The sequence below is a fragment of the Budorcas taxicolor genome, chromosome 8 (assembly GCF_023091745.1).
Source record: "Budorcas taxicolor isolate Tak-1 chromosome 8, Takin1.1, whole genome shotgun sequence".
Taxonomy (NCBI): Eukaryota; Metazoa; Chordata; class Mammalia; order Artiodactyla; family Bovidae; genus Budorcas; species Budorcas taxicolor.
In genome coordinates this window covers 114,115,398-114,123,673 of record NC_068917.1, presented here as the reverse complement: position 1 = coordinate 114,123,673, position 8,276 = coordinate 114,115,398, and the positions used below count along the sequence as shown (strand labels likewise).

The window sequence follows — 8,276 nt, the reverse complement described above, 5'->3', positions numbered from 1 at the left end:
AACTACTTCAGTTCAGTTCAGTCACGTCCAATTCTTTGCAACCCCATGGACCACAGCACGCCAGGCCTCCCTGTCCATCACCAACTTCCAGAGCTTGTTCAAACTCATGTCCCTCGAGTTGGTGATGCCATCCAAGCATCTCATCCTCTGCGGTCCCCTTCTCCTCCCGCCTTCAGCCTTTCCCAGCATCAGGGTCTTTTCCAATGAGTCAGGTCTTCGCATCAGGTGGCCAGAGTAACTTAGCCAACTCCTTATATTAAATTCTGTTGAAATCCCAGGTGTATTTTCTGTTGTGGTGAATATATCCTGACTGATACAGTTATCCAGCCAAGCAGATAACTCTAACCACCTGAAGGGCTAGCTTAAAAAGAAAGGAAATACGGAATAAAAGGTAAAGAGGGAAGTGATAAATATCAGCTATGACCTTGTGGCTCTTTATAGCAGTCAGGATGATACTACTAAAGCATATTTTTGTTCTGTACCTATAAACCAATGATTTCTACTCCCCCCCCACCCCTTCCCCATCTCCTACAGTTTTGTATGGAGTGTTGGTGGGACTTAATTTACAACTTAGTTCATAGGTCACCAGGCCACAAAAAGTCACATCTGGACCTGCTGGAGAGGGGTGAGGCTCATCAGTAGATCCTGAAGTCAAAAAGGAAATGGTGACTAATGGACTTTGAGTCCCTCTTCCTGTTTTGGGGAAAGGGGAGAGTGCCACTGCATGATAGGCAGAAATTTGAAGGTACTAAACATGGGCTGAAGGATAAATGAACTTAAATGCTGAGTAAAATGAGGGCTGGGCCATATAGGTTCTGAAGCCATTCACCGTGCTTCCACCACCCTGCTCTGGACTGCAGGGGGCTGACCTCTGTTAATTGTGACACCCAAACTCACGATCAGCTGATTTCTGAAAGACTGGAAGACAGGGAGGAAAGGTCAAGGCCAGGACATTCCTCTCCCTCTCTCTTCTAACTCAGGCACTTCTCCAGCAGTGTCTGCACCTCCTTAGTGGCCCCAGCCCCCACCACGCAGGTACTTAGAGGTCCTAAGAGGTCCTAGTCTCCAACAGGTGGCCCACAGCTCTGGGATTCAGTCACACAGGTTTTGATTTCTGTCTCTCTAGGCCACAAGCTGCGGCGCCTCTGCTTCGTTTTCTCAGTTAGGCTCTCAGTTCTTCTACCATGTCATAAGCACTTCCCTGCATTACATTTCCTCTGTTGTAAATACTAGCGTTGAAAGAAAAGCGTTAGTTGCTCAGTCATGTTCGACTCTTGCTAGAAGTGAGTGTTATTCTTCTGGTCATTCCTGTTTCTGTAGGGGACAGCTAATCCCATTCCAGGTCCACTGTAATACTAAGTCAGTCTTCCGCACTTCTCTCACTTCTAGGTGTTCATATCACAAATACACCTACTCACCTACAAAATGAAGTCTGTAGCAGGTCATTCATTCATTGCAGTGTTGCCAAAAAGGAGAAACAAACCCTATTTCCTATAGGGAACTGGTTAGGCAAGCATTGTGGCATCCACAGAGCTGGAAAAAAAGAACCAAGAAACTCTCTGTACCAGTGCACATTATTCAGTGAAGAAAGCAGACGTATGGAGACAAGACCAGTGGTTGTCTGGGGTTTGGAGGGAGGGATGAACAAGTGGAGTCCGCACGATTTTTAAGGCAGTGGAAATACTCTGAATGACTTTACAGTCATCAGTCAGTTCAGTTGCTCAGTCGTGTCCGGCTCTTTGCGATTCCATGGACTGCAGCTCACCAGGCTTCCCTGTCCATCACCAACCCCTGAAGCTCGCTCAAACTCATGTCCATCCAGTCGGTGATGCCACCCAACCATCTCAACCTCGCGTTATGATGCATCTGTCCAAATCCACAGAATGTGAACCCTGAGTGAACCCCGAGGTAAACTGTGGGCTTTGGGGGATGATGACGTGTCAGTGTAGGCGTATCCTTTGTAACAACTGTGCTGTTCTCGTGAGGGATGTCGATAACGGTGGAGACTGCGCATACGAGGGTTCAGGGAATATAGACATACCGCAGAGATGTCGTGGGTTCACTTCCAGACCACTGCAATAAAGCAAATATCACAATGAAGCAAGTCACGTGAAATTTTTTTTGTCTTCTCAGTGCATATAAAACATATTTAAAAAAAAACAAAAAAAAACATATTTACCCTATACTATATTAAGTGTCGAACAGCATTATGTCTTAAAAAAAAAACCAACAAACCAACGTACATACCTTGACTAAGAAATACATTATTGCTTAAAAAATGCTAATCATCATCTGAGCCTTCAGCAAATCATAATCTTTTTGTTGGGGGAGGGTCTTGCCTCAGTGTTGGTGGCTGTTGACTGATCAGGGTGGCAGTTACTGAAGGTCGAGGTGAAAATTTCTTAGAATAAGACACAAATATCGTATATTAACATATATAGCCCTGGTGGCTCAGAGGGTAAAGCGTCTGCCTGCAATGCAGGAGGCCCAGGTAGTATAACCTGTATATACACATATATACATGGAATCTAGGAAGATCTCCTAATGAACCTGTTTGTAAGGCAGCAAAGGAGACGCAGACTTGTGAACACGGTGGGGAAGGAGAGGATGGGACGGACCGAGAGAGCAGCACTGAAACACACACGTCAGCATGTGCAGGAGAGGCAGCCAGTGGGAATCCGCCGCGTGACACGGGGAGCTCAAGCCGGATGCTCTGTGACAACCTAGAGGGGTGGGACGGGTGTGGGAGGTGGAAGGCAGATTCAAGAGGGAAGGGACATACGTATACCTACGGCTGATGTATGGTAGAAACCAACACGATATTGTAATTATCCTCCAATTAAAAATAAATTTTAAAAAGACAACAATGAAGGTTGCAACATCAGTTGACTTTTCCTTTCACAAACAATTTCTCTGGAGCGTGCAATGCTGTTTGATAGCATTTTACCCACAACAGAACTTCTTTCAAAATTGGAACCAACTCTCTCAAACCCTACTGCAACTTTATCAATTAAGTTTATGTAATATTCTAAATCCTTTGTTGTCTTTCAACAATTACTACAGCATCATTACCAGAGTAGATTCCATTTCAAGAAGTCCATTTCTTTGCTCATCCGTAAGAAGCGCCTCCTCACCCATCACTGTCCCGTCACGAGACAGCAGCAGTTCAGCCGCGTCTTCAGGCTGCACTTCGAATTCTAGCTCTTACTGTTTCCACCACATCTGAAGTCGCTTCCTCAATTCAGGTCTTGAACCGTCAAAGTCACCCATGAGAACTGGAGTCAACTCCTTCCAAACTCCTGCTTGTGTTGATATTTTGACCTATACCCATGAATCACGAATGTTTTTAATGGCCGCTAGAACGGCGAATCCTTTCAAGAAGGTTTTCAATGTACTTTTCCAGATCCATCAGAGGAATATCTATCTATGGCAGCTATGGCCTTATGAGATGTATTTCTTAAATAATAGGACTTGAAACTTGAAATTACTCTTGATCCATGGGCTGCAGAGTAGATGTTGTGTTAGCTGGCAGGAAAACAACATTAAGCTCACTGCGCATTTCCATTAGAGCTCTCGGGTGACCAAGGGCATGATCAGTGAACAGTAATGTTTTTAAAGAAGTCCTTTTTTTCTGAGCACTGGGTCTCAATCGTGGGCTTAAAATACTCAGTAAACCATGTTGTAAACAGATGTGCAGCCATCTGGGATCTGTTGCTTCATTTATAGAACACAGGCAGAATGAATTTAGCAGAATTCCTAGGGGCCCCGTGATTTCTGAAATGGAAAATGAGACCGGCTTCAACTTTAAGTCAACAGCTGTGTGAGCTCCTAATATGACAGTGAGTCTGTCCTTTGAAGCTTTGAAGCCAGGCATTTATTTTTTCCTCTCTAGTTATGAATGTCCCAGATGGCATCTTCTTCCAATAGAAGGCCATTTTCTTGACACTGAAAATCTGTTGTTTAGCGTAGCCACCTTTGTTAATTATCTTAGCTAAGATTTTTGGGAAAACTTGCTGTAGGTTCTATATCAGAACATATATACTTCTTCACCTTGTACTTTTATGTTAAAGGGATGGCTTCTTTCCTTAAATCCCATGAACCAGCCTCTGCTAGCTTCAGACTTTTCTTCTGTAGCTTTCTTACTGTAGCTTTCATCGAATTGAAAATGTAGAGCCTTGCTCTGGATTAGGCTTTGGCTTACTGGAATGTTATGGCGATTTAATTTTCTATCTAATCTAGTGGCCTAATCTCAGACCACTAAGACTTTCTCCACATCAACAGCAAGGTTGGTTGCTTGCTTATCATCTGTGTGTTCACTGGAGTAGCACTTTTCATTTCCTTCAAGAACCCTTCCTTTGCATTCACAACTTGGCTGACTGGTGCAAGAGGCCTAACTTTTGGCCCATCTTGGCTTTCAATGTGCCTTCCTCACTAAGCTTAATCATGTCTAGTTTTTTATTTAAAGTGAGAGACATGCAGCTCTTCCTTTCACTTGAGCACTTAGAGACCACTGTGAAGTTATTAATTAGCCTAATTTCAAAACTGCTGTGTCTCAAGGAATAGGGAGGCCCAAGGAGAGGGAGAGAGGCAGGGCAACAGCCAGCTGGTGGAGTAGTCAGAATACACACATTTATCAATTATCTTACACGGGCGTGGTTCATGGCTCCCCCAAACAACTATAATATTAACGTCAAGGGTCACTGATCACAGATCACCATAGCAAATATAATAATAATGAAAAACTTTGAAATATTGCAATAATTACTGAAACTGACATGGGGACAAGAGGTGAACAAATGCTGTCGGGAGAAAATGGCACTGACAGGCTTGCTTGATGCAGGGCTGCCATAGACCTTCTGTTGGTAAAAAGACACAGTCTCTGCAAGCACTAAAGAGCAAAGCACAACTAAATGAGGTATGCCTATGTACGGGAAGTCTCTGTATCTTCCTCCCAATTTCATTATAATCTCAAAGCTGCTCTTTAAAATCTTTTAAAAAGATGAAGAAGAGGAAGAGGCGGAAAAATGCAAGACAAGGGAGGGAGAGAGAAAGAGAGCAAATACATAGAGAGCAGGTCTCCACTGATAGAAATGGCCAAGAAGCCAGAGTCAAGAAGCTGTCCCTTTGCCAGACCAACATTAGGTTGGTACAAGACCAATTGCAGTTTTGCACTGGATTTTGCCATTTGATACTGGAATATATTCTTAAATAAATGTGGTTATGCTATACATCATTTTAATGCTCACTTCTCACTTTATGTTTTTTTTTTTTGCTGAAGACATTACTTGCTGTTTATTTTAGACTATAGATAGAAATGATATTAGAGAAAAAGCAAATTCCAGTCATTTTCTTATTCGATTTCAAAATGGGTCATAAAGCAGCAGAGACAACTCACAATATCAACACATTAGGCCCAGGAACTACTAATGAACATACAGTGCAGTGGTGGTTCAAGACATTTTGCAAAGGAGATGAGAGCCTTGAAGATGAGGAGTACAGTGGCCAGCCATCGGACGTTAACAACGACCAACTGAAAGCCATCATCAAAGCGGATCCTCTTACAATTACATGAGAAGTTTCCGAAGAACTCAGTGTCAACCATTCCAGTCATTCGGCATTCATTTGAAGCAAACTGGAAAGGTGAGAAAGCTCGGTAAGTGGGTGCCTCGTGAGCTGGCTGCAAATCAAAAAATGGTCATTTTGAAGTATCATCTTCTCTTATTCTACACAACAATGAACCATTTCTCAACTGGAATGGGATGTGTGGTGAAAAGACAACCAGCGATGACCAGCTCAGTGGCTGAACCAAGAAGAAGTTCCGAAGCACTTCCTGAAGCCAAACTTGCACCAAAAAAAGATCCTGGTTACTGTTTCAGGGTCTGCCAGTGTGACCCACTACAGCTTTCTAAGCCCCCGGGAAACCGTCTGCTCAGCAAATGGATGAGATGCACTGTCAACTCCAGTGGCTGCAGCTAGTGGCACTGGCCACCAGAAAGGGCTCAATTCTTCTCCACGACGATGCCCAACCACACGCCACACGACCAATGCTTCAAAAATTGGATGAACTGGGTTACGAAGTTCTGCCTCATCCGCCATATTCACCAGGCCTCTCGCCAACCGACTACCACTTCTTCAAGCATATCAGTGACTTTTCCCAGGGAAAATACTTCTGTAACTAGCAGGAGGCAGGATATGTTTTCCAAGAGTTTGTCAAATCCTGCAACACAGACTTTTTTTTTTTTATCATGAAGTTAAAGTAAAGTCAGTCAGTTGTGTCTGACTCTTTGCGACCCCATGGACTGTAGCCTACCACGTTCCTCCATCCATGTGATTTTCCAGGCAAGAGTACTGGAGTGGGTTGCCATTTCCTTCCCCAGGAGATCTTCCCAACCCAGGGAGTTTATATTTAATCACCATGACTATATTAACGCCTATAATGATCCATAATCTACCTTTTTAAAAATTCATTTTTAATTGAAAGATAATGGCTTTACAGTATTGTGTTGGTTTCTGCCAAACATCAACATGAATCAGCCATAAGTATTTCTATGTCCCCTCCCTCTTAATCCTCCCTCCTCCCTCCCTCCCCATCCCACCCTTCTAGGTTGTTACAGAACCCTGGTTTGAACTCTCTGAATCATACAGCAAATTACGCTATAGGAATAAACAAGCTTATTTCTTGTTGGCAAAAATGTGTTGATTGCAATGGTTACTATATTGATTAATAAAGATGTGTTTGAGCCTAGTTATAATGATTTAAAACTCACGATCCACACTTCCTTCCCCTATAAATTCAAGCTTTGGTTGCCTTTGGCTAGCATCAGTCAGTTAAAGTTCTCTGCCTGGTCAACTGACCCAAATTTTGATTCCTGAGGTATCTAAGCCTACTTTACTTTTTGTTAAACTGATTAACTAGGCACGTAAGAGGAAGTATCCAGACTCTGCTAGCTTTTAACAGTAACCATAATTTACCCTTGATGATCAGGGCCAAGCATACCAACCAACACTAGAACCCTTGCTTCTCTAGCTGGGAACTGAGTTTCTTGACTGATCGCAATGTTTAATGCAGATTACAAGTCAATTTTGATGATTAAAAAATGTTTCCCCTGAGGCTTCCAGATAAAGATGCCAGACTGAATACAATAATTTTCAATTTCACTTCCTCTGAAACTTCACTGAAACTACTTTAAAGGGATTTTAAAAAAACTCATAATCCTAGAAATCCAGAGAGAAAAGAAGAGGATACAATAACAATAAAACATTAAGGCTGGAATGCAGAAAAGTGACTTAGAATATAGTAGGGAAGGCCAAGAATGAAACTGTCATCTATCACAGAATCTCCCAAAGGCTCAGGAACTGAATGGACAGTAGGAGGTGGGGGTAAGAAAGGATATTAGATAAGGACTGCTAGAATGTTTTTTTTTAAAGTACATTCCCTATCCCTAGAGTGTGGTCTGGGCTTAGCAACTTTCTTCGAAAGACTAGGGTACAGAAGGACTTACCAGTGGCCCAGTGGTTAAGACTCCAGGCTCCCAACGCAGGGGGCCCAGGTTCAATCCCTGGTCAGGGAACTAGACCCTACATGCCAGTTATGAGTTTGCATGCTGCAAACAAAGACTTGGTGCAGCCAAATAAACAGATATTAAAAAACTACACAGTATGGAGAGACACAAGTAACTAGAGAAACAAGACACACCACCCTAGCCAAGTGAGCACCCCAAGGGTAAGTCATAAGTCATGCTGTCCGTTCTTCTGATATGATACAGCAAAGAGGGCAGCTCATCTCTGTGGCATTCCTCCCCCAAATCCATACTCCCAATGTGATCATGATAAATCCAAACACCAGGCAAACATAAATAGAGAACAGCTTACAAAACCTGACCTGTACTCTTCAAAATCGGCTTCCCTGATAGCTCAGTTGGTAAAGAATCTGCCTGCAATGAAGGAGACCCCAGTTCAACTCCTGGGTCAGGAAGATCCCCTGGAGAAAGGATAGGCTATCCACTCTAGTATTCTGGCAGCAGCTGCGCAGCGCAGGAACAGCTGAGAGGAAATACCCTACATCCAAGCTCAGGAGTGGCGGCCATGAGGAGATACCCTACATCCAAGTTCAGGAGCGGTGGCTGAGAGGAGATACCCTACGTCCAAGGTCAGGAGCAGTGGCTGCGAGGAGATACCCCACGTCCAAGGTCAGGAGTGGTGGCCATGAGGAGATACCCCACGTTCAAGGTCAGGAGCAGTGGCTGCGAGGAGATACCCCACGTCCAAGGTCAGGA

The 8,276-nt window shown here is 43.6% G+C and overlaps 1 long non-coding RNA gene across 2 annotated transcripts in view; it reads right to left on the bottom strand.

The window, feature by feature from the left end:
- Positions 1-1,427: 1,427 nt before the first annotated feature.
- LOC128052679 (uncharacterized) overlaps positions 1,428-8,276 on the bottom strand; it is a 28,333-nt gene continuing 21,484 nt past the window's right edge. The window contains exons 6-7 of one of the 2 annotated variants that reach the window (XR_008199829.1): positions 2,042-2,073; positions 1,428-1,533 (exon numbers count right to left, since the gene is read on the bottom strand). This is a non-coding gene — a long non-coding RNA (uncharacterized LOC128052679). Of the gene's footprint in view, positions 1,534-1,588; positions 2,074-8,276 lie in introns of those variants that run through there. The other variant, XR_008199830.1, reaches the window with a different exon arrangement.